The 27,438-nt window shown below is 46.1% G+C and overlaps 1 long non-coding RNA gene across 1 annotated transcript; it reads right to left on the reverse strand.

The window, feature by feature from the left end:
• Nucleotides 1-21,486: 21,486 nt before the first annotated feature.
• LOC119466057 (uncharacterized) lies at nt 21,487-26,266 on the reverse strand. The gene is made up of 3 exons (XR_005194996.2): nt 25,269-26,266; nt 24,289-24,427; nt 21,487-23,421 (listed from the first exon to the last, which is right to left on the reverse strand). It is a non-coding gene; the product is annotated as an uncharacterized LOC119466057 (long non-coding RNA).
• Between the last annotated feature and the right edge of the window lie 1,172 nt (nt 26,267-27,438).

Consider the following 27,438-nt stretch of genomic DNA (forward strand, 5'->3'; position numbering starts at 1 on the left):
CAAACAACACCGAGCACCTCCATTTACCCATCAAATGATGGACGTCAAGACATAAATTACCAGACACCTCAGTAATTAAATATTGTCGAACAAAGAACAATATATAAGAGCACTTGTGATAGATCACAGTTCCTACAAGTCAAAATGCATGCTAAACGTTATATGTGGCATAAAAAACATTTTCTGCGGGATATGAGTATATTTGTTTTGTGTTGCGTATAAATTTCATCGGATAGTAGTGTTGGTTCATATGCATGAACTGTGCGTGCAACGTGCGTGTTGAAAGTACATCATAAATTAAATGTGCGCAGAATGTATTTGCAATGACCTGAATCGAATGTAAGTGCATATTTGTAAGTCCACAGGTGCAAAATCGAATAGGAGCAAGCGCCTCTGTCAACCCACAGCCCTCTTTCTGTCTAAGAAAGAAAGAAATCTGCTGGAACTGAAGCTGTTCAATGCGTGTCGAACTTCGTATGTGTAACATATTTAAAATTACCGCGTGCTTTACGCAGATCTTCAACTTGTGCACTGTGATCGCGTGCGCCGAAGACCTTTTCCCGCGTGTCCGCGCCAACAACAACATCAACAAGGTGGCCTTCTTCGCGTGCATCGGCATGTTCGTGTCCGGCTTCCCAACCGTCACCCAGGGCGGCACTTACATTGTCAAGCTCCTCGAGGACCACACCATCCACGGTGTCATGAGCCAATTCATACCACTCATCGAGGTTGTGTTCGTCATGTACTTCTACGGTGAGATGGCTGTCTTGTCTCGCGCACGCACTGTCTTATGTGCGATGGAAGTGCTTTTCTAGCTGTTCTATATACGCTTGAGCCATGTGTGTTTTGCGGGAGATTGTCGAGAGGCATGTATATCGAGCGTGTTTCCAAAAGGATCAGGAATGAGGGAAGCGAGTTTATTGAAACCCAAAACATTTCCGCGAAATAGAATAGGTTGGGCATGACGAAATATTTTTCTTCCTCCGTGCTCTAGACATTGAGTTTTTTATATTGTGAGACAGCGATAACGCATATTTCGGTGTTAAGTTGATGCTGCAGCTATGCTGATGTGCGCTCGCTCCAATACAAGCATCTCTAAATTGCAAGCAAGGACCCTTGGATTTAGAAGGAATTGATGGGAATTGGGTGAACCAGGAATTGAGCGAGACACCTTGTTAAGGATGACGAGCGGCATCTTGACAGGGTGATTGAAAGGAATTTAAGAATTTTGGGGGAGATGTAAAGTGCTAAGTGAAGTAAAGCGAAGTGGTGGACAGCCCAGCTCGGTCCCGAAGCTGTGGCAAGTTTGTCTTCGTAGAAAATAGACGTATACTTCAAGCGTGATAAATGGGCTGCCGAAAAAAACAATTTTGACGGCAGCCATGTCCGGAAAACCACTGTGTGCTGCTGTTGACTCTTCAGCCTGAAAACTGCGCTGGTGGAGCCAGAATTGGGCAATGTATTCTTTTTTTATTGCGTTAGCATAAGAAGTGTCGACGCAGGAAAAAGTGTATGTGTAGTGTGGGAACCCGATTACGTGGTAGAGGTATATATAGAGTGCAACTGACTGTAGTCTGCCACAGCCCACCGTTAGTTTAATTCATAAATACGGGACATGAAACAGGTGTGACGTAATGTTAACGCATCTCTCTCGCATTTACCACTAAATCAGGAATGATTAATTTTTACATTTTTGTTTACGGGAATTGTGCAGCAACTTGAGCACAGTAACGCTCACTTCCGCACGTGGCGGCGAATCTTTGAGTTTTTGTTGTACCAACATAACACGCCGACTAGTTTTCGTCTCGTGATGTTTGTCGACATTTTAGAAAAGTTGACTCATCTTTCTCAATAAATTCTACCCATAGCAAACCCTGGCCATGACAAAGACGAATATTTTTTGCTGCACCCATAGTGTTAAACGTTTATCTACTAATAAAAAACGACCCGATTCTCCCAGCAGCTCCGAGTTCAGCAGTATTTACCCTCATTGGGCTTCACCCACAGGTCTGCGACGGTTCTCGTTCGACGTGCAGTTCATGCTCGGCCGGCAGCCCAGCTACTATATGCAGACGTGCTGGACCATCTTGTGCCCCTTATTGATGCTGGTGAGATGCACTAACTCGAATCGTGACGCTGAGCTATGCCAATATGCTGAGTGAATGACGTCTGTTTTGCTCTCGCAGACAAGATAACGCGGGCTCAGTTTCCTCAAGCAAGCATTCAACACTTCGCAATGCGGATGTGTTCACCTGCACCGCGGTTTTATGAAAGGAAGAAATTAACACCATGACCGCACGCTCATAACCGCGAAATTGGACGGTGCTAAATCCATGATTTAGCCTAATGGCCTTTAGTGTAATGCTGAAAATATGGGTTTAGCTTTCACCATCAGCAAGTTGTTTTTCCTGTGTAGGTTTACTCCTTTATTTATTAATGTGATTAGCAGTCTTAGGAATTAATGTGATTAGCAAGCTTAGGGTGCTTCACGCACTTTCCGGGGTCTGTATGTCTGTTTATCTTTTTTTATTTGACGTTTTTCTAGCCAACATGGGTAACTGATTAGGTAGGCATAGTCCATGGTTAATGGGCAGTAGGTTCGGTAATGGATGGACGGATGGAATAACTTTACTGAAAGGTCCTGCGAGCTACCGTCCTGAGGGAACATGGTTCGAAACCAACCATAGGACCAACTTGGGTTCCTGTGTGTGCTGCAGTAGTAATGTGGCACTGGATATGGGCCACTAGGGATGTGCCGCGGTTGAATGAACCGCTTTGATGCCAACTTGGAACACTGGGAAGAGAGTAGAAAACATGAAGGGAGAGACAGGGAAGTTAGCCAGTGTAAGTACCAGCTGGCTACCCTGCGCTGAGGAAAGGCGTAAAGGGAATAAAAGGTGATAGAAGGAACGGTGGGTATATGCTACTTTGTCTGCGCCGCTCTTGCATAAACCTCTTTGACGCCAACTCGAGTAACTGGCTATGTAACCCATCGTACGTGCCGCTCTGCAGTGACATAAAACGTCCTTTAATATTTATCCGGTGCTCGGCGGACTCGAACCCGTTCCACGACCGGACTTCGCGGTGGCAGCGATAGATGGCGCGGCGTGTGTAGTGCGAAGCCCGAGAGGGGAGCCGGGCTGCATACATTTTCATGATTAACGCTGACGTTTCTGCTGGGTTATGCCGGATTTTCACTTCGAGATTTCGGTTACATTGACAGTTACATTTCTGCCAATGATTTTCCTGACTTCAATATTGTGTTGGCTTAACGAGGTTAGCATTATTCTTATGGGCTAGCCCCCTATGATTTGCACGAACCTACAGTTGAAGCGTGTATTGAGTCCAAATGGTTTTTTTAACTCTTCCACTCGTTTTCATGGTCGGTGGTTGGTGGTCGGACTTTCGCCACCGATACAGAGGAGCCAATGCAAAGGATGCGTGGTCTCGCGCAACCCAGTTGCTGGACGCGTACGTCGGCAAACCCCTAATATTATACCTCTTACGGAGCGTTATCGCGCGAGATTCTTTGGGCGTCTGCAGGTTGAGTTGAAATTTTTAAGGAGCGGTCAATACATATTACTCCTAACTAGGATCTGTTCCCTGCGGCAATACGCAATAAAACAGCAAATGAAGCATAAACACCCCACTGCAACAAATATACGCCATTAACCCTTAAGCGCGCAATTCGTTTACTAAAACGAATAGCTTTGAAGGAGCATTCGGCTATTAACTTACACTGAAAATAAGTCTCGATGGTTTCTGTGAAAGTTTCCGTCTGGGCGAAACATTCGTTGTCGAGGAAATATTGGTCTTGGTTCGGGATGTAACCTGGGGCAAATGGCCTTTCCATGGCAGTCGCTCTACCATTATGAGCCAACCAGGAGGCTTTAAGATCGCAGAGGGAGAACGAAATTATCGAAAATGCCCAGCGTGATGACGCTAAAGTTGGCACAGCACTTGCGGGAAAATTCGCAAAGCGGAGATGTTTCAGCAAAGGCAAATATTTTTGTCCCGTTGCGAGTTAGGACGAATTTACTTATGTTTTATTCATTTAGCTGCGCAATTTGCCTGCGGTACCAGTTCCAAAGAGGGTTGGTTGCTGGGGTATTGACGCAGTACAAACCGGAAAAACATTAGCCGACGTCACATCACAGAATTGCCTTCTAAAGAGATGCAGAATAATCTGAATTGTAAAGTTAACCTCCGATTATTAGCACTTCCGTGAGCTGGGACAAGCTATTGATTTAGCGCAATCTTATTGGCTTATCCCTCATGGATAGCTAAGCATGAAATTTAGCGAAGGCAAATAAATTGATGTGCAGGAAGTCCGCATATCGAAAACTTCACCAAGTCATCTTATGGAAGCGTTGTGATAAAAGAAGACAGCCACAAATGAAACGTAATGGTCTTTCAGAACGAAGCCAATAAAAAGAAAAAAAGGAATGTATCCATCAACGGCGATGTCCGGGTCGGATGAATGGTCACAGCTTTGTGTTTTTCCTGGCGGTGTTGTTAGAAAACTCAATTTAGGGCCTGTACAGCTGCCATGTGCTGGATAGTTTATCTGGCATCCACCGCAGCTGGGAGCCAAACACCCATTTTCGCACGTGCGATGCTCTGCCATTGAGCTACTGTGGCGGCCGCTCTCTCGTACTCCTTTGCTGAAGGAAATGTTGTTGACCTTCTCATGTGGCCCGCGCAGGGCAGGCTAACCAGACGTACCTCTGGTTAACCACTCTGAATTTTATGGTTTTTCTCACTTTCTTTCTTGGGACTTTCATCTATCTGTACCATACAGTTTCCTACAAAAATGACTAGAAGAAACTCCTGTGCTAGTGTCTATGGGAGCTACAGGGTGGTGTTTCAGCCAGCATGAAAATAATGGTTAGTGCGTGGATTCTCTCCCAAAGCATGGTCTTTCTGGTTTCAAACGCCTTCATGATTTTCAAAATGCTTCACCTTTAACAAATTATTGTGTTATTAAACTCAAACTATTCGCAATTGTTCTGCATGTGCGTACAGTCTTCTCGTCTTCTGCGCTTTGATCATGGTGTAAGAAAAAAATAGGAGCACGCTTAAGCTTCACCTTTAAGAGTAGAACGCGATAGCGTTATCGTGACCCGTTCGCATCGCATAGTTCGCATACATCAAGTAGGCTTCATTCACTGAAAGACGGAACGTGGGGAAGCCAGCTTACAAAGAACAAGCTTACACCGATCCCCTTAAAGTTGGCTTCACTTTTAAACAGAAATGCACTGCTGGAATCACGTTTTTTCAGGGCCATAATAAATGGTCTTATATTAAAATGTGAAGGCCCTAGCACCTTTTTTTTATTATTCTATAAATTGTTTGCTATTGCCCCGACGCGCGCAGATCTGGTAGAAATGCTGGAAAAGGGGTTTGTGTTTGAGTTTACTCGCAACAGAATGAGGTTTTCTCGTACATTCAAATTACTATCCGACGCCGATTGGTAAACAATCCGACGGGGAATCCGACGCCGAACGGTAAAGTCGTGCTTTACCATTTTTCTGACAGATTTCACTGTGAGCAATTCCATTTTTTTTTCACCAAAACCTTGCACCACGTGGAGATCTGCGTGGTCGATGTGGTTGGATGATTTTCTCCGCCAGCCGCCATCACACGCCGGTTGCCGACGCCGTATTTTCTGCGGCACGGGGCCCTAAACGCTATCGCGTTAATACAATTGTTCACACTCGCCGCCCGCCGCGGCGGAAAGCGCGCACAGATCGTGTTCGTTGCAGCCACGCCCCATCGGCCCTTGAGCCCCAGCTGTGGGGAGGGGGGGGGCGGTGCGGCCCGGGGGCCGATGGGGCCGAGCTGTCACCTAGGCAACCTAGGCCATTGCATGCTGGCGTTTCAAGAACGCTCGTCCCACCGGCGTCCGCCGGTTTTGCGCCGACCAAGATCTGGGTTGGTATTCTGTAAGAGTCCACCTAGTGCACTATCCACTTCGGCTGTCGACATTGGCTCCCGCTTCACGAGCGCGAAGGGGCCAGCCAGTCTCCTTCGCTCTCGTGAAGCGGCAGCCAATGGCGACAGCCATAGTGGACAGTCCACTAGGTAGACTCTTACAGAATACCACCCCCGGTCGCGCCGTTGGGCGGACTGTCAACACCTGAAGTATATTTCTTATACCATGGTTTAGACATATAAAATTGCCTCGTAATTTAGGATGCAACAGGCAGACAAACCTAATAAAGCCAAAGGCACATTTGAAGCCACACGCACCAAGATCGGGCAGATCCCTTTAAGGACCATCATTTCCGTGCTAGCTGAGCTATATTTCAGCGCCAGAATAATGGCTAGAAATTTTAGGATGCGAAACATTCTTTCAACAGCTTGCTACGACCCACGCGGGTGATCCCTTTAAAGGAGTACGCACACAAAAATTTGAAGTCGAGATAACTAGTGAGATCGATTTAGGTGTACACACACATATCGTCTACAAAACATCAGTGACGAAGATAGCTTAGAACATATTTAAAATCAATTTTAAAGTACATGCGCAGCCAACCGGAAAGCGCAGCACTACGCGACATTGACATCAAGCAGGGTTTGTAAACAACCGAGAAAACGTCGGGGCGGCGCCGGCGAGAATTTCTCGGTCGCTCCGATCGTCCCGGTACTTTTTTTTTCTCCCTGGTCGAGAAGCTGGCCTCTTTCGCCGCTGACGACGGAACAAAGAAAAACGGCTTAATTTGTTTATAACACCAGATAACCCTTAGAGAAAAGTGACCTCGAAAGTGTGCATGCGTGCGTTGTAGGATATCGTAAATCGTTGGCATGATTTCGGCTCGCAAGCGGTCAGCGCAGGCGCCGCAGTAATCGTCTCTACGAAGCGGCTCGCCTTGCTTAAAGGGACACTGAAGAGAAACCGGAAGTGGAGCTTAAATGGTAGATTAACCTTTCACGATCACAGCCATACCATTCTTACTGCAAACAGATGTTTAGTAAGCGAGAAAATAGCGAAAAACTGAAGGATAGGTGCTGACGCCCCTTCGAAATTCCCGCACTACACGTTCGTGACGTCGGAGATTACAAATGCAGGCCGGTCGCGATTGGTGGAGAGCGATTTATCGCTGTTAATAAAGCGCAAAATGAAATACACCTTAAACGTACATAAACAGCATTTGCCAACTTTTTAAACAGTTTTAAGCGAGGAAGTACTAGTTTAGCACAAAATTGAATAAAAAAAATGGCATGGAGTTACATGCGGTCGTGATAGTTTCGTAGTTTCGTTTTTGGTCAATGCATCGTTGCGCGCGCCTGTTCCGCTCTACGGTGTTTGGTTGCGTGTTGCGTGGCTCGAAAAACGTTGACTTCGCGGGAAACAGCCAGAAAATGCCTCGTGTGTGTAGTGTTGAGGGCTGTATAAATGGCCCAAGGCGCTTGCTCAGGGGCAGCGGCAGTGTTGACTCGATTGTGTCCTTTCATGTGGTGTCGCGCGGAGAGCCCCGGCTCCCCGGCGTTCGCAATGGCTCAGTGCTCTGCCGATGATAAAACTGCAAAACAGCCAGAGAAACCGACGGTGTGCTCTCTCCATTTCTCGCCTTCGGATTATGTGTATAATCTTGCCCTCGGAAAGTATCTTGGCGTGCCCCAGAGGCCAGTCCTTTTTCGAGCAGCTGTTCCCTCAATGCGGCCTTCATCAAACCCCCTGCCGGTGCCCCTGCAGCAGCAAACTGGAGGCTCGGTGAGTGCTGAATGTCATTGAATAAAGCCACAAAATAACCATACCGAGTACGTGCGCAACTTTCTACGCTTGTTCTGTCGGGAACATCGTCGCCTGGCGGACCGGACGCTTCGCCTTCCGTCGACGAAAACGAAGCTCTGCTTTCGCCGGCGCGGCCGGCGGCTCACCGCCATCGCACGCGGAAACACCTACCGCTCGAGCACGGAGGATCATTTCGCGCTCCGTTTCACTGATTATCGCTGAAATGCAGTCCTGCTTCCCTGGCGAGCTCTTCGTTGCAAGGTTCAGCGGCAGCAACGGTATCCATCGCGGCGAACGCAAACGCAGCGACCATGCATGCAGCCATGATGCATCCAGCGCCTCGGCCGTTTACGCAAGCGGTGACTTACCATGTCGCATTCTGATTCGCTGAGAACAATGAAATCTGTGACGACACTGCTTCAGCGCCAAATCTGGGGTGAGGGAAATTGAGGAAGAGATATTTGGGGTCTTTGTTTACGAATTTCTCCGCTAATAACTCATATTTTTGCACCCAACAAAAACTGCATGCATTCCTGAAGGTCCCCTCTTTATTCCAGCTGAACTTCCTGTTTCTCTTTAGTGTCCCTTTAACGTGTTTTCTAATCGCTACCAACCGCGTCGTCAAAACTAATGGTACTGTCACGTATGAGCGCCATAAATGTGCAGACGTTGATTGTGTTGACGAATATAGGTGCTTTATTACGAGCTGTGGAAGGATCGCAAGGGCCGTCGGCCCGGATCAGACGGCCAGCGAGCTAGGCCTATACAGTTATTTCCAGCGATCGCCAGCTCGCCTACCATGCTCGTTCACTTCCGTCGGCGTCGATAGGCGGCAGAAGTGCTCCCAGTTCATGCGGGCTGCTGGACGCTTAGAATGGACCTCGTTGAAGAGCAGCCAGATTTGCTCGCTTCATTTCGAGGCGCGCCGAGCTTAGAGCAGTCCGATTATCTTCCACCAAGACTACGTAGCCCCAAGGCTGATGCTGTGCAGACTTTTACCCCGCCTTGTGTCCTGCTCAACCATATGCTTCATTCCCAAAGCACCTTCGACGAATGGTTCGTACTGTATACTTGTAGCGGTTCGTATGCGCATATTCATATAGCTGTCGCTGGCCGCAGTTTCCGAGACGCTGCTTTGTAGTAGATCGAATCCAAAGTAGTTCGCCACGTCTAATACGGTGGCGCTTGAAGAAATAGTCACCTGGACGTCGAAAACGAGGACGGCGACGACATCGCAAAGCACGCGCAGGCTTAGCAGGCAAACTAGCAACACGAAGTTCGCGCGCCGGTGAGCACGCTGGCTTGCGCACGTCACAGTTTTGTGCGATCACGTGCCCACTGTGTTTACAATCCCTCTTTTCCCATCTCTTTGCTCTCTGAAACCGAAACTTGGACTGGTCGTTACAAACAAGACTCCAATTAGCTGTCGCGCTCTGAAGCAAAAGAGGTTTCCTGCCGTGATTACTGGGTCATTATATACTTATTACAGCAGAAAAACCAAGATGGAATATTGTTTGTGTCAGTACTCCTATAAAGCAGGAGTTGCTTCTACAGGTGCGCTACATCGTCTTCGTGCTCGTCTCCACAGATGGCGTGCGTGCACAGAGTTGCCACGTACTCGCCGCCCGTGTTTCTAAACGCGCCCATTCCGAACCAGTACAAGGCGCTCGCTTGGATCGTGGGTGGCGCCGGCCTGCTGCAGATACCTTTGGGCATCTTCTCCTGCATTTTGGAGAACATTCGGGTGAGCAAAACCAAATTTAGATGAAGAAGTAACATTAGAGAAACCGTCTGTAGGAACATTGGCAAATGGTTTGATAACATTTGGTCGCAGTAAATGATTTTAACTCTTGGGGTGGTGCCAAATATTGTCACTGAGAGCGTTATGCTTAAAGCTAGTGTCTTTGAAGCTATCTTGATTTGTGAGAAATGAGTCGGACCGTTTTTTCTTATAACGAAGGTGGCTCATAACAATTTTGTAGTAGAGTCGCGGGAAGGGAGTATATTGCGTTCTTTAATAAGGTTTGTGTGGCTGTCATACACATTGTATATGACACGCGTTTGTGCACTGTGCAATTCATAAATGTTAGAAATCGCAATTTCCCAAACTCGAGAAACTCCAACTAGATTTATGGATGTGTGTCCATGGTGTTCCAACAAACCAATACTACATGTCACATGGGAGTATCTGGAAGGGCCTTCATATATTGCAAGTCCATACATAACATCACAACCACTCATGTTAAATAGGCAGAGGGATGCATGGCTTGTGGACGAGGGAAAGGAGAGCCAAGTGGCTCTCCTGGACCAAGCCCAGAGAGCCGCTCGCGCCAGTGGCGCCCTGGACTAAGGGCCCAACCACGCTCGCCTAATTTTTCTTTTATTGCGATAGCAATTATATGGACACTTCAACCGGATTTCTGCCGTCGGCGTCGCCGTCGCCGTCGTCGTCACCGTCGCCGTGAGGTTCCCTATAGATAAAATCTGCGCCGCGCGCCGTATGCCCGAGCGGAAGCGTGCGGGGACGCGCGCTATCATGGAGAGCGAACGCACTCATCTCCCACGCGCAAGCAAGGAAGCAGGAAGCCAGCGCCGGAGGGAGCGGAGGGGGGGGGGGGGGGGCGCACTTCTACTCTGCCAACAACCGCGATCGTCGCTCGCTCGCCAGCACCGTCTCTTATCTCCACACGGCTCTGACCTTTATGCGCCGTGCATTCGCCGCTCAGTTTCCGTTGAAGCGATAGACCGCACATATCTTCGCCCGCTGCGGCGTATGCTTGCTGCCAGCGTTTTGACGGTCGTTGTCTGCAGTCATTCAGTGTGATCTATTCGTGTTTGTTTGTGCGCGCTCACACCACGCTTGTTCATTCAGTTAGTAATAGTCGGGCGACATTTTCCAACGCACGCTACACATGCAATGCTGCCCGGATCGGCAGTGCAGCACTACAGGTGTGTCCCTTCGCACGCGCTGCCCACGGGAAGCGCTTCTCATCAACACCACCGTTTCACACGCGCCTTCTCGTGGTCATCGAGTCTCTCTTCATGTCGGTCTACTTACGCCGCAGCACACCTGCTTACTTAATCAGCTCATGTTACCTACAATTCATATTGCTACTAAAGCCGTTCACCTTACTTCGTATGACATTGCTGTGTTGCTATCGCATTCATTGCTTCGCCCTTAGGGCGAAACTGTGACATTTTTTTGAAATAGAGTTTCTTTCCTTTCTTCCAGGACATGAGCTGTTTTCTAACTGTGTGCTAAGTGTACTGGTTAGAGAATACGTTTGAATATCTGAGCAACCGATTTTGAGAAGGCATATTCATGTACAGAGTAATTCCTTGGTTTCAAGAGCCGGGCTTTTGTTTTCCCGACGTTATTAATGGGTTTGAGTCGTACCATTTGTACTTTAAACTTAAGTACTCTGTAGCCTGCTGGTGTAAATACGTTATGCCTGTCCCTGTAAAAATTAAACTAGTATCATTTGCATAAATGACAAATGTGGCATTATCAATAATGCTGATAGTACATTTATGCATAAAAAGTAAACTAAGCGCCTGAAGTATGGTTTCTTGTAGGACGCCAGGAAGCATTTGCTTAATTTTGCGCGCTTCATTGTTCATTACGTGCTGATATTTAAAGCAAAGAATTACGATATAATTATTTGTAGAAAGATACCATGGCAACCATAGAAATTAAGTTTAGCGATAAGTCTTTGGTGGTTTATGGAATATAATGTTTTAGAAAATTCAACGAAAATCCTACGCGCTTTTTTTCCCTTCAAAAGCTTACAGATGAGTTCTTTCTGTGTAAGCAGTGCGGTCTCAGGTGAATAAGCTTTTCCAAAACCATACTGCCTTGTCGTCAGTAAACTTTCATCTTCACAAAATTTCGCATTTGTGGGAACAGAAGTTTCCCAGTCACTTAAAAATGAAGCGATCGATACAAGTCGATAATTACTTAGATTTTGTCGCTCCCTTTGCGAAAAAAACTAATTTTAGTGTTTAGCAAATGTATTGGGCAAGCACGAGCAATTATACAACAGTAAAACACGTGCTGCAAGGTTGCGCTGATAATGTCAGCGGCATGCCCAACACCACACCGTCACAAGTCAACAACATTTTGAGATTTAATACTCTTCAGTGTCAAAAGACAACTTCGAATTTTATTTTGTTTTTCTGAAGGGAACAAAAACGTACGGTCACTGGTTCTGTACGCAAAATGCTTCTTAAAAGACGTGGCGGCAGAGGAAACCGTCTCAAGCGCTGGAAGTTGCTTTCAAAGCGAATATTTCTCAGTGAACCTTCATGGAGTTGGCTGATCGTGGCTACTGCTGTTCTCTTGCCGTATAGGTCAGAGACAGGAGAGCACTCATGCAACGGATCGTCTTATGTGTAGCCCTTACTGATTTGCTGGTGATGGACTCTGTTCTCCACGACATTACGAAGTGAAACAACAAACGGCACCAAATGAGTCGCCGTCCAAGAAATATACGTTTTGAGAAGCATATTTCCATCAATAACCTGTGTTTTACTTTGCGGAGAATGGAGCGTCCACTTGGTCTACTTCTTGTCGAGTAAGATAGGCTGGCCTTCGTGATAGTGGACCATCTAGGCTTATATAAATAGGCTTACACCGGAGACGGTGAGGAGAAAGTTGGGCCGATCTTGGAGACTGCCTAATTTGTGAATAACGTGATTCGCGTTATTCGCGGAACATAATTTACTAATAAAATTTGGCGCAATTTTAAAATTTAGAGCCTTTGAGTTTGAGCCAACGTTCTCCATCTTACCTCTCTGTGCGCTCACAGGAACCACTCCGAGCCTTTCAACCCGAGTACTTGTGGGAGCCGAATACGGTGAACCGGGTGAACGCCTACTTCGAGGAGCTCGAAGAGATTGGCATCGTTGCCGAAGAAACGGACGCTGATGAGCATCAGGGTGTCCTCTACGACGCCACCGAGGCTCTCGACGTGTCCATAGACCACGACGAGCCGCTTGTGTTCCGACCGGAGTTGTGAGCGATTAGCCACGTCGCGCACTAGGCGCGACGCCCGGTTGACAGCGAAAGATAATTGCGAGGGCTTCTGCGGTCGTCTGTCACGAATTCCTGCCGGACTAGAGCTCCTCACATCACTTTTTTTTCGGTCTCGTCACTCTTCTGGTGCTTTTGATTTTCAGCTTACCTGACTTTTTGATGATTACTGTTTGTAGTAGCTCCGCGTAGTGATTTGTCATTCGAAACAACTTGATCTTGCTGGCTTCTAAAGTGGCATTCGTGGAGCCATTAAGTGCGTACACTTTATAAGCCTCGCAATACGAACTATCTCAACGTCGTGCATAGGTGCGTCGATTTTGCTAGTCTACAGTGCTTGTCACACCTTCGCGTTTGCTACACAACTTGTACTTTCGCGGTTTTCTTTGCACATTTTCAACAATCCCATTAACAAATCTTCCCCTCGCGTGCTGCTTGGATCTTCATTCCAGTGTTATTATCGGGTGGCAGTGGGAGATTTGCGTGAGCGCTTTTATGAGCGTTTGCACGTGTTCCTTCAAATGCGTATCTTCCGACCGGGCGCAAGGGGAACTGATGACTGAATCTCCCACGCGAAAGGATTGACAGCGGGAAGGCAGCGCGGGAGGGAGGGGTTGCGGCTTCTGCTCTGCGAGCAACTTGTACTTCGCGCGGCGCAGGGTGGTCGCGCGCACCGTATCTTGAAAGCGATCTGCAACACGGCTCCTACTTTTCAGGGGTAAATATGTCGCGGGAATTGCGGTGTTGGAAATATGGCCACGGCGAATGGCCATACCAGGTGTTTCGTTATGTCTAATTTAGTGGGCGATATAACCTGGACTTGTATTAACGGGAGTTAACTGGGTTTATTAATCATGGAGTACACAGGAATGGGTGTGGCTGCATCAGTGTTATACACGTTCCTCAAAAACAGGAACGAAAGCTCGTTCCTCGTTTCATTCCCAATATTGAAACGATTTCCCGTTACAGGTTCCTTCAATGCGAAAGGAGCGAGTTGCAGTTACACTTCGAACATTGGAACGTGTCGTTACATTAACGTTACATTTGATTTTTTTAAATTAGTATACAGTGTCGGATAATCCCGAGGCGAAATAAAGTGAGCAACTTAAAACTCACATTGAACTACGTATATTATACGAATTTCAACATTGCCGACAGCAGATTATCTGGAGATAAAAAGAATCCAAAGAAACGCTCCTAGACGAATTTGTTCAGGGAGCACCGCACATACTCCAGGCATGTCTAACTGCAACTTTGGTGCTCGTCTTTAACAACTACAACACATATGGCACCTTCCACTTCGGTCTTCAAATGCGCAGTCAGGATACTGCGCTTCAAGATATCTATTTAAATTTCAGAAGAAAATATTTAAATTTCTTGCATTCTGAAAAAGAAAACAAACCCTGGCACTCACTTCATCTCTTGGTTTTCCGCCCATATGGGTGCGGATGTTCATCAGAACATACCTAACCTCATCGAGCTTGCCCATGATCGTGCGCGAGATTTAACGCGCGGCGGCGGCATGGAGGCCTTATAGGGACAGGATGAAATCTAGCATAACGATCTGCTCCTTACTTTTCACGAAATAGCCTCTCACTATCGGCTTAGTAGAAGGGTCTATCCTCTTCCTCACCCGAAGTTATACAGGTCTCAGTCAGTTACACTTATAATGCTCCAGACGCGCTCATTCCCCTCGCGGGGCTTTCTCAGCCGTATCTACACAGACATCGATTCAAGCTGTCCGGACTGTAATGAGATTTATTGTTCCTTAGCGCATATGCTCTGGCAATGCCGCGCGTTACCTAACGGCCCTCTATCCAGCGAAGCCGACTGGGAAGTCGGCTTCGCTGGATACCAGGTGGAGATAACCCTTCAACCGACGGCAAAGTCCTCCAGTCTCTTAGGCAGTTTTCTCGTTCTTGGAGGTCTGACGGGAGTGCGGTTTGTATGGCTTGTCGCGCTGGTATCTTTTGGTTGCGTTGTAGTGTCGGGCTGTTCGTGTTGGTTATTATCGACAGTCGGAGAAGGTATTGGTCTGATAAATACTCAGTTTCTTCACAGGACGCTGTCGCCAACTTGAACGTCATACGATCTTTCGTCGATACCTCTTGTTATTGTCCCTTTGACGCATGTCCCGCCTTTCAGTGGTCGAACTGTGAAGCTTTGGCCTTCGCTGAGGCTCGGCAAATCCTTGGCTTATCTGTTGTAGTAAAACGTTTGTTTTTTGCCTTTCGCCTTTCTTTTGTCGCTCACGTCGACTGTTTTGGGCTGCAGTAGCTCTGACGATGTTGGCAAGACCGTTCTAGTGCGGCGACCCATGAGCAATTGCGCAGGACTAGCGTTCAGTTCTTGCAGCGGAATGTTTCTGTAATCAAGAAACGCTATTTGTGGGTCTGAGTGGCTGTCTTCTGCTTTCTTGAACAGCATTCTTGCCGTCTTTACGGATGATTCATGCAATTCCATTGGAACGCGGGTATCCTGGGCCTGACGTTTTGTGTTCGAAGTTCCAGCTTTTTGAAAAGTTGTCGAATTCTTCGCTGGTGAATTGTGGTCCATTGTCGCTTATAAGAATTCTTGGTATTCCGTGTCGTGCAAAGTGATACTTTAGTTTGAGTATTACTTGACTGCAGGTCATTGAATTCAGTTGGTCCACTTCCAAAAAGTTGCTGTAGTAATCCATTGTGATGAAGAAGTTCTTTCCTTTAAATTCGACAGTGTCACATCCAACTCGCTCCCATGGATAGCTTGGTTCTGGATGAGGAGAGAGAGTTTCTCGTTGCTGAGTGTGTACGTGCTTTTGACATATTTCGCACCATGCGATGAGGTCTTTTAATTCTGCATTCATTCCTGGCCAAAAGACACATTCACGAGCGCGTCGTAGACAGCTCTCAACCAAAGATGTGATCAATGGAGTGTTGCTTTGATCTGACCTCGCAGAGACATTGGGACGATTAGGCGTAATCCCTTGAAAAGGAGGTTGTCTTCAACTGCAAGCTCATACCTGTATGTGGATTACACGCGCACGTCTTAGGGTAGGTGACGATTATCGTGTGGCCAACCTGACAAGATGATTGTTTTCAACCTTTTCAGACCGAATCTTCTCCAGGGTTTCTTTTCTCACAGGAAGGTAGTGTACGACGTTGACGTTTTCTAGTTCTTGTTCATTGCTTTCGTTGGGAAGGAACGCTCGTGACATCGCGTCAGCCAAAAGTAATTCCTTGGCTGGTCTGTGCTCGATGAAAATGTTGTATCTTTGTGTCTGAAGAATCATGCCTTCTAGTCGTCTTGCAACTTATCCAGTCGTTTCTTCAGGATCGCTTGAAGGAGCTTGTGATCGCTGATGATCTTTGTTCCTCTTCCGAATGTGTACTGGTGGAACTTGTTTAATGCGAAGACAATAGCCAACATTTCCTTTTCAGTTTGTGCATAATGATTTCTTCTGTCGGTGTAAGTGCCCTGCTGGCGAACGAGACTGGTTGTCCGTCTTGAAGGAGAGCTGCTCCGAGTTCAAGATTGCTTGCATCACATTGAATTTCTAGCGGCTTTCGTGAGTCGACGGAGGCCAGAATTGTAGCTCTTGTCACAGGGTCTTTTGCCTTTAGAAATGCTGCTTCTTGCAGTTTTGACCAATGCCATGGTGTATCCTTGACAGTAAGTTTTCTCAATGGCTGTAACACGATATTTTAGGCGGGAATCTGGAGAGGTAGTTGATCATTCTGCAGGAGCGTTAAACTCCTTGGACATCGACTGGCTTTGGCATCTGTTCAATTGCCTTGTCTTTATTTGGATCAACTTTTAGTCCTTCTTTCGTTAGCACGTGTCCTAGAAAGACAGTCGATGGGGCTGTAAGCTGCGTTTTTTCTTTGTTGAGCCGGATTCTATTTTGTCGGCATCTCTGAAGTAGACTCTCTAATTTCGTGTCATGATCATTGCCACCATCTTTTTCATTTTTGCCCACTCCAAGGACAAGAATCTTGTCTGCAACGCAGAGAACTCCGTTCAGTCCTTCAAGTGCCACTTGAAGTCCTTTCTGGAAAATTTCGCTGCTTACTGCGAGTCCAAACGGCAGGCGGAGCCATCGGTAACGACCTTTTGGTGTTTGAAACACGGTCATAAAGATTGACTCGTCATCGAGAGAACATTTCCAATACCCTTCTCGCAAGTCCAGTTTTGAGAAGATTTTTACTTTGTCAAGATCGGGTAACACATCATCGAGGATGGGCAATGTGTGACGTTTTCGTTCGAGAGCCTCGTTGAGCGCTTGTGGGTCAATGCAGATTCGCATTTCACCATTTTTGTTGGTTGCAACAACTAATCTGCTACCAATGCGTTGGCTCTGTTACGCTTTTTATGACACTTTTTTTCCAGGCTCGCCGATGTTTGTTTTAATTGCGGTTTGATGCTGCAGGCACTCTGCAGCAAGTGTAATTTTCCCGGGAGTGTTCTTCGAATGTCTCCAAAAACATCTGGGTGTTTTTCCACTATGTGATCAGTGAAATTCTCTTGTAGAATTTCATCAATTCCAGCCACAAGGTGGTAGTCTATGGTTATCAGACCCATTTTCTCGGCTGTCGTTCTTCCGATCAGAGGAGTGAGGTCGTCTTTAACCACTACAAATTCTACAGAATGTCTCAGTCTGTTTTCGGCTGTGACTTCTTGTTGCGCCTTGCCTGAACAGTGAACCTTGCTTCCATTCTACTATAGTCCGTCAATACTATGATTCCGCGTTCGCAATGCCGTTGTGCACGGTTGTATCTGCTGCAGCTTGACGTGTGTAGCCGGGATGACGTCAGCAGCTGCACCGCTGTCCACTTTAAATTTTTCTTGTGTTCCGTTCCCTCTCAGAAACGTGTGGACTGAGCTTACTTCGTTGCTTCGAACTGCCGGTGTGGTTTCATCCTCGCTATCTAATACCAGGCCAGCAACTACCTTGCTACTCTTACAAACTACCGCGAAGTGATTTCATTTATTGCGCTTGCTGCATGTTTGTTTCCATGCTGGGCATGCTTTTCTTTTGCGCTCGTGGCTACCACCGCAATACCTGCATTTTGGTATCTTATATTTTTGTGGCTTTCCTATTGCGCTTTTCGAGTTCGAATTGGTGCGATGGACGAATTTCTTTACTGCGTGCACAGTCTCGTTGCTTGATGTAGTACCCTCTTTAAATGCTTTCATTTGAATTTTCGTTGCTTCTTGTGCTCGACACACCTTTTCAACCTTCTCTAGGGTAGGATCTTCTAGCTTGAGAATTTCGGCACGATCCTTTTTGTCATAGATGCCACTGACAATCTGGTCGCGGATCATTTTTTCTCTTTCGTTTCCGAATCCACAGTCGCGCGCTTTGAGCTTCAAATATGTTGCGAAGCTGTCGAACTGCTCTTCCTCCCGTTGCATGCGAGTTCGGAAGACGTATTGCGAGTACAGCGCGATGTACTTCGGTAATAAATGCGCGTCCAGGAGGCTGATGGCATAAGCATAGTTAAATTCTGGATTTGGTCTGTCCGCAGTTGGTTCCCCGAAGTCCAAAGTGTTGTAGATATCAAGCAGTGAAGAACCACCGACGGCCAAAAGAAGTGCTACATGCCGGTCAGATGGTGTTCTCGCTGTGTTAGTTGCTTTGAGAGTACAGCGTGAAGCTTTGCTTGAAGGCTCGCTATTGTTCCGCAGCGTTTCCTGTGGAGTCGAATTTCGCAGGTGCAGAAATCTTCTCCATTGCTGATTCGCTGACGTTAGAACTAGTTCACTTCTGACGCCATGTTTCGTTATGTCTCATTTAGTGGGCGATAGAACACTGGACTTGTATTAACGGGGGTTAACTGGGTTTATTAAGCATGGCGTACACAGAAATGGGTGTGGTTACATGGAGGTACAGAGAATAGAGCGTATAAAAGGGGCGGCCGAGGAGCAGGAGAGGAGCAGGAGGGCCAGACCCAACTTGATACTTCGTCTGCTCCGGGTTCATAGAGGAGGAGGGTTGCCGCATCGGAGGGAGCGGAGGTTTCAGAAGGGGCGCGGCCAGTTTGTAAACTACTGTAAACACTGAACGTACGGAATGGTGGCGCCATCTCGTGAACATTCTTGTAACACCAGGGGCGTCGCTTTGTCGACCGGTCCCTCTCGATACTCGACGCTAGGCCCTGCGCGACTGGTTTCGCTCAGCAGTGCGCTGCCCTTCGCCAATCTCGGTGCGATAAAAAGGACCGACCGCACAGCCCGGCCTTCTCTGGTCAACACGAAGAAACAAGAAAACAAGCCAACTGAAGGACACGAAGCCCCATCTAACGCTTGCTTTACACCTGTGCAAGCGCCCTCGGCACAACCTGTGGCGCTGGGCCGATTAATATGTTTGACAGGATCTGGGTGCGCTTTGCGTCTTCAGGGGCAGCAGCACTGCAAGGTCCGAGCATTGGTATCCGCAAAAGTAGGTGTACTTTTTCCCTTGCACTGTTTTCGCAATATATCGAAATAATTATTTCCAATTGATGCTGTATACGCGGATGATAGGCGGTTTCTGCGTGGTTAGGCACCCCAACAAGAATTCAAGAGTCGATGGTATCTAGGGCTGGCATAATCTTACCGATTCTATGTCGATGCCAATTTCTTTTCCACTTCGTCTGTTGTCAGGCCGATGTGCAGCTCGCGTTATCACCAGGATGAGCAGGCCGCGAACGGCGGATGAAAAGAGTGGCGTAAAGTCGAGTGGAATGAATCGCTACATTGTACGACTGAGCTATACAACATTCGTAGTTGAAAGCGCAGCAAGGTTGTCCTGCTGCTTAGCTTTAAATTTGTTTCTTTAATTTTAGTGTTCAGACCACTTGTGAGCAATACCACCTCGCGGAACGTCGTGATGGTTTCTCCTAGGAGTATGCGCACTTGTAGTAGGTCTGGACGGCTAACAATGCGAGTGTTTTCATTACTTGTTGGTCATGAGTTGCTCCACACTGTCATTGCAGCCCGAGCAGCATCGCCGATGTTTTTTCGAAGCTTCGAATAAGTTTTTTTTTTTCAAGAGATATAAAAGTGCTTGCTGTATACAGTCAAGCCATGCCAATCCAAACGTGCTAGCTGGATCCCTAGCCAGACTGCGGCACAGTAGGTGACACTTTGCGAAAACGAAGAGTCTCGCGCCGTCCCGAACGAACTAGAACTACAAGAGCAGCACTCGAAAATAATCAGCGAAAATAAAGCAATACAACTCGGTGGCGGTTATAACTAGCATGGTCAGCGGTCATGGAATCAGATGGGGGTGTTTGCGTCCGGCCGCCCTGATATCAATTCATCAAGATGCACTGGTGGTGACGTGATTATATTCTATAGTTCGCAAGACAATAAAGTATCAGCGCACCTAGAAACTGATCCATGGAGCCGTTTTACTGGAACGAACGATGAAGTTCAAGAATCGTGTGCGATTTGCTATGCTCGCGTGCGTTCGTGTGGCAACAGAAACGTAAAACAGAAATTCGTTAAAATCGCTTCTAACTATCATCAGCAAAGGTATTGGCTACATGTGCGTGGCGGTATCCCACCAGTTGTGCCTTAGAACAGGTGTCAAAACGGATGATGGATTGCTAAACACAAGGTAAACACAGGATAAACACATGATAAAACAAGATAAACACAAGGAAACACCTGCGCTTGTGTAGTTCAAATCCAGCGCTGATGCCGCTCCATTAACGTGCAACCTGGGAAAGTGCGAAGCAGTGATGCGCCGGTCTTTCCCTTATGTTCACTCACCGTTGGTTTGAACTACACAAGCGCAGGATTTGAGCAGGATTGGAGCTACATTAGGCGCTGGATTCAAATCCAGCGCTAATGCAGCTCCACGAACTTGCAACCTGGGGAAGTGCGAAGCAGTGATGCGCCGGTGTTTCCCTTATGTTATTCTTGTGCTATTCTTGCAGAAGTGAGGAGTAATCGAGCACTTGTGGGTCGGTGGCGCCCTCTCTTGCATTGCGCTGGTACCAGACTTGCGTTGCGGAAGCGATTTTCAGGAGTTTCTGCTAATTCCCGCATATTCCTGACTCATACCCGCACATCCAATGCCGGTATGCGCCACACGTGATTTTATTCTCGTTAATCGTGACGTAACTGATGAGCATGTGATGTTATTGATGTCATGACCTATCACTCATATTCGTCATATATTCGTACTTTCCATGCCAATTTTGGCATATACGAAGTGAACAAGGCACGAGTCTTCGTCAGATCGTGTTTTTGTGCGTGACCGTGACGACATGACATCACATTAGACGCCGACAGCCCGAGACCCTAAAGTGCTTCACACTTAAAACATGATAGCAGAGCCGCGCACATAACGCGAGTTGTCGACATTGAATCAAACACGCGTGGAAATATAAACCAAGGGGCACCCCAATATATTGATAAATTCTTCATCATTCATCATTCGGTCAGCATGAAATGCACAACCTTCATAGGACCGAAAATGCAGTGCTACATGATTGTAATGCGTCAACGGCGTCCAGACCTTAGTTTAGGTTAGGAACAGGAGCCCCAAGCCATCGTAAACTTCACGTGGGGGCCGAGTTGGCCCACGTAAGGCCTGATTGCGTCTCATTTATTGTGCTATAGTCGCATGACTTAACCGAGAAAGTGTAAGAGAGGGATTGAAGAGTAATATGCAGAAGACAAAGATAATGTTCAATAGCCTGGCAAGGGAAAAGTATTCAGGATCGCCAGTCAGCCTCTACCCATTGGACCACAGATCTCCAGCGAACGTTCAGTGGACATCCAACAACGGATATTTTGACGTCCGTCGGATATCCCCAGAAGTCCCAATGATGTACTACGGATGTCCGTAGGATCGTCCGACGCAAAGAAAAAGCACATCCAAAAAACGTCCATCGTACATCAAAATCGGATATTCGGATGTCCACAGGATATTTGAAAATAAGCTTTTCCTATACGAAACGTCCAGTGGATGTCCTAAATAGTATACCTTTAGGACCCTGTAAAGTGCAGGATGTCCACTGGATGTTTAGATGCGAACATTTGTAAAGAAAAATGACCAGTGGATGTCCGAAGGACTATATTTTCAATTGCAGGATGTCCACTGGACGTTTGGAGGCACATTCCTTTTAAATCCTTAGTGAAGCTTTGTGCAAGCTATACCAGTAATTTATGAATATCCTTGACTAAGGTACAGAAAGAAGCCACACTAATGCGAGTAGTGGGGCTTTATTACCCTGAAAAACAAGGCTTGTCATCAGCCTGCCGTGCTTCATCAGCAGGGCCCACAGCATGAACTGTACCACATGGCTTAGCAAAGTACCAAGTCTAGTGCACTGAACTGGGAAGAGAACTTTTGCCAAAGGATACAAGGCAGTACAAAAGAAATAAACTAACCATATCTGGGTGCCTGTGTATTTCGGGAAAGCTGAAACTTTACGTTATAGAATAACAGCCACTAAGCCAGACATGCAAAAATACCATGCATACACTAAAATCATAGTACTTCACAAACCACGGCAAGAGCTTTGTTCATATGTCCTGCACATTATAACAAAGCTCAATGCATAATCAACAAGACAAATCTTGTTAAACTATTTTATTGCAACACAAAATCAAAATATTTGAGCACAGTAGACTAACAGCAGTGCAAAATAGTTTGCCAATATTGCTACAAAACCCATATAAAATGACTAAAAATGCTGCTTCAAGCTGTCATTACATAAACGTGACGACAAAAATAATCAGGTGCAGCTCAAACAACACAAGCGGCCATGCTACTTATTAGGTCACCACGTCATTTTTTGTACATAAAACATGGCGTCAACATGAAATTTGCAAACGAAATTACTAAGAAAACTACTATACAGCACCGAACACTTTTCACGCTGAGAAGAATACAAGGCAAATGTAATTAAATGTGTACTTAATCAACTGAGACACATCACAATAGTGTTAGTACTCTGCAAAACAACTGAAAATGTCCAACAGCAACACAAAAATTGCAATGCAAGTAACTAAAAAAGCAGATGGGATCATGAAGACTGAATTTTAGAAATGCTTAAAGGCAACCACCACTAAGCACACTAATCAACATGAGTAAAATGTGCGTTGAAAAACTGCTGAGGGAACTACTGAACATCAATAACAACAAAGTCTAAAAGAGTAAGAATTAACCCGTGGATTAAATCTATATGGAGAGAATGAATGTGCTTTTTGAATAATGAGCTGCCAAGCGAAAGACGAAGCTAAGAGCTCCCAGAAATGAACCTCTTATCAAGAAACAAAGCATTTCCTAAATAATAAGCACTGAGTGGACACATTGCTTCACTTAACACATAGAAAAAAGAGAAACAAACATACAAATTAGTATCCTAATTTGTCCCTCAAAATCACCTGTTGACTAGAACTGCTAATGATCAGAACCGGCCATAAAGAAAAATGAAGTGGAAAGCCCACACAAGTGAATCTCATACTGAAAGTGAACATGCTTCCTGGATAGTGAGCATTGATCACACACATTGCTTAACACATATGCTAAAATAAGAAGAGAAAAAGTAACAATGATGCTGTGAAGGTACTATCTATAGCTACTTGGTAGCTGCTGTAATCGGGCACACGAATGTCATGGCACTGGCATGGGATTGGAGTGCAGCGGGCAAGGAAGGTACTCATTCAGCATCTGATGGGAAGGCAAGAAAGAAATCCATTTTTACTAGCTGCCAGCATACACCATTCAGGAAAACAAATGCACCTGTCACATGTTATTCCTTTGCTCTTGGTCGTGTTGCATCTGCTCCTATGAGTTAGCACCTAAAAGCATAGACTCATTCATGGCCATCAAGAACTCCAAAAAATTCACAAGGCAATAAAAGCCTGTGAAGTGATACACATAATTATAGTGCAAGTCCCAGCTGCAAGGTGCATCAATGTAGTATCGACCAAGAAATTTACAGACCACGGGATCTCAGAAAACACTAAATATCCGAGCAGCCCTTAAAAGCCAGTAAAATCGTACATCACAATGTTGTTCGCATATACAAGTAGAAGCTGGAAATGGGAATACCAGGCTGCGTTTTGAGGCTGCCGAGATATCAGCCTTTTTGTCAGATCTCTTGGTTCGTAAACATTTTTGGTTGAGAGTACACTGTATTCAAGGCCATGCTGCCAATGCTGCTGATTACTCGGCACACACCCACCCAATCTTTCCTGTCTACCCCACCTTATTCCAAACCCTATATATAGTAGGTATTAAAATTCTCCCCCAGCAAGGGATACACACACTATCACCTGACCAAGCTAAGAAAATTGTGCGAACAAGGCTGCAGACCGGGCAGGAGGTCCACACCAGCCATCACCTGTACGTTGAACTGTCCCCACTTCCAACAGAATAAAACATGTCTAAAGAACAATTAAGAGATTATTTTAAATTCAAGGCACCGAAGGACTTGAACCATGGCACAAAATGCTCAGCGTTGAAGGTTGCTCTTTTACTCTTGTGAGAAGCAGATGAAGCCAATTGCAATAATAGTTCCATTCAAAAACATACCTTCATTTGAGTCTTCAACAGACGTTGCAGGCTCCTTGTGTTCGAGGGTGCCTGATGCCCTTTCCGGTGCATGTCTGAGCCATGATTTGATGGCATCTTCAACATCTGTTGTGCTTCCTTGGGGAAACTGTTGCAGCAGCTGAAATCAACCCACATATATTGTTAGTGTAGTAACTCGATTTTCTTCAATAGCGACCACATTTTCTTCAATAGCAAGCATTGACAAACCCCAATGCATCTTGTAAAGACCACAGGACAAATTTTTTTCATCTGTACTCATGTAACAGTATGTACCGAATGTCACATAGCTAAGGAAATCTCAGATATCTCCATCAGCACTCAACATTTGCATAGATATTGAATTGATGGTACATTAAGTTTACCCTAATTTGTGTGCGGTATGTACCAAACAAATTGACATAAATCGCTCCCTACTGCTGCATTACTATTTCTCAAATACATATTTGGAGGCAATGCTGCTATGAAAAAGCACATGCCAAGTCGTGTTTGCAGTTGCTGCAGCGTGGATCTCGGACATGGCGTAGCAATTGAAGCAAACTCGCGGAATAATGCAAGCAATTAGCACAAATGCACTCAAGAGGAATAATAAGGATTCATTGAGAAATCGGCGCGCTGATGCTCGCCGCAGTCCACTGCATCGGAAATGACAGCGTCATGCAGTTTCTCTCGGAACATCGCGGGAAACTCCGGCTACATGCTTTGGCGGTTGCTGTTCTGGACGTTCATCCTCCAGCGAGTGCTCGCTTGCGCACTCAAGAAGTGACAAAGATTTCTTCGTCTCTCGAGACGCCTTTTCGGAGACGTACAGTCGTATAGGACACGACACACTTCGCGTCGAAACGCGTAGCGGAGGCGGCGCGAGACGAAGGCAAACGAAAACTACCAAGCGCTTCCTAACACGCCCAATGGCGGTACGTCCCATTTTCAAAGAAAATCGAAGGTGACAAATGAATACTCACATTTTTGCAGGAGAGCTCTTTGCACGACACCGAACGGCACCACAGAACACCTGTTACAACGCCAACGTACACAGCGGCAAAACTACGACCACAGCTACAAAACTGCACATAAAGGCGCCACGTGCCTTCTGTATGGCGGCGGGATCAACGCGAGGCTGTGAGCAGTGCGAGGCGCACAACGAGGGGAGAGGGGTACGCCGGTGGCGAGGCGCTAGTCACCCTCCTCGCTGCTCGCCCTCTCAGTTCCCTCTTTGTAATCGCGGCGTTGCTCGCGGGGAGCAGCACCGCGAATGTCATGACGCCAGCGGAAAAAAAAGAAAAAAAAAATCAAGAAAACAAATGACGACGCCGACGCGCGCTCGAGGCGCGGATATAGTGAATAGAAGATTCTAGTACACTGTAGCGCGGACATCCTCGCCGGCTGGCTGGCTCGGCAAAATATGGCTATCGTTTAGTTTTATTCAGGGGGCTTGGAGGCAGGCCTCTGTACGCCCTCCGCAATTGTTCATTACGTAATATGGCCAAAGCATGATAAAACGGTATCCGCGTAATGTTCATTAGCTGGTGATTTGGGTTCACAATTCCTTTTCACTCAGGACACATCGAGAGGAAACTTTAGTTCTGGAAGAATTATTTGTACTTAATTTCGTTTTCTTCTTTGCCCATAGAAGTCCACTTAATAGTTAAGCACCATGCCCACGTGCATGCGATGTTAGCAATATATTCACAGCATATCATCGTTGAAATTCTAATGAAAAATAGTCGCATTAACGTACATTATTTGTAGAAAAGATTCCTACATTCAAAGGACGACCAAGGGATAACACACACTGGACGTTTCCCGCATCCAAAGGGGAACATCCAGAGGACCTCCACAGGAACAAAATAAACGGAACTTTCTTTAATGTCAAAAAAGGATGTCCCATGTACGTCCGCTGAATGACCAGTGTGGGCCCAGGACGTTCGGATCTAAACTGGATATCCGACGGATATTTGTGGTCCAATGGGTAGAGTATGTAAAGGACTACCGTTTACCTAGGTCAACTACTCACAGGGCACCCTGATCATGAGAAGGAAATTTACAGAAGAATAAAATTAGGTTGGAGTGCATACGGAAGGCATTACCTAATCCTGACTGGGAGCTTACCACTGTCGTTGAAAAGAAAAGAAATGAAAAATGCGCAATCATTGCCTTCTACGGGTGCTAACATATGGGGCAGAAATTTGGAGGTTTACAAAGAAGCTCTAAAACAAGTTAAGGACCGCACAAAGAGCGATGGAAAAAAGTCAGCACAAAGAAAAATGTTAGTCCTAACGTTAAAATACAGGAAGAGAGCGTTGTGTATCAGAGAGCAAACGGAGATAGCCGATATTCTAGTTGATATTGTTACGGTGAGGAAAGCAGACAATGTCGACGACGGATAAGAGGACGAAGTGGCAACAGCCTCGCGAAGGGATTAGAGATTACATTTTCTTCCGTATTGCCAAGTTGTTGTCGCTTACGACGGGCATCAGATGATTTTACAGAAATCTCTATGTTTGAATTGGCTGAAATTGTGGAGCGGCTTCCAGATTCAGCTCCCGGCGTGGATGGGGTAGCATGTGCTATGATCAGAATCCTATTTAAGGAAGCTTCTGATGACCTTTTAGCTGTTGTAAATTACTCAATTCGGTTTTCATGGATTCCGTCTGCGTGGAAAATCGCTAAAATCATCCCAATTCTTAAAAATCATGGGGAAGGATATACAATAGATAACATTAGACTAATTGCCCTAAGTTCAAATTTGGTTAAATGAATTGAAAGAATTCTCTATGCCCATATGATTAAATTTATAGTGAACAAAGACTTGCTAGCCCCTGCCAAATTGGATTCCGACCATCATGTTCCATTTGGCATGCTCACGTGGACTTAGAAAGTAGAATAAAATTAGCACGGTGACAGAGGCAAATAGGTGCTCTCGTGACATTAGACATTTCCAAAGCATACGACAGCGTAGAACACTTAATCGTATTAGATATATTGCGAAATCTAGAGATTCCATATTATTTTTGAAACTGGATTGGTGAATTTTTAAATGGAAGAACATTTTACTGCTCTCTAAGAGGCATTTCCTCGAGTATATATAATCAATCACGTGGTGTTCCTCAAGGAGCTGTCACTTCACCATTA

The sequence above is a fragment of the Dermacentor silvarum genome, chromosome 10 (genome assembly GCF_013339745.2).
Source record: "Dermacentor silvarum isolate Dsil-2018 chromosome 10, BIME_Dsil_1.4, whole genome shotgun sequence".
NCBI lineage: Eukaryota > Metazoa > Arthropoda > Arachnida > Ixodida > Ixodidae > Dermacentor > Dermacentor silvarum.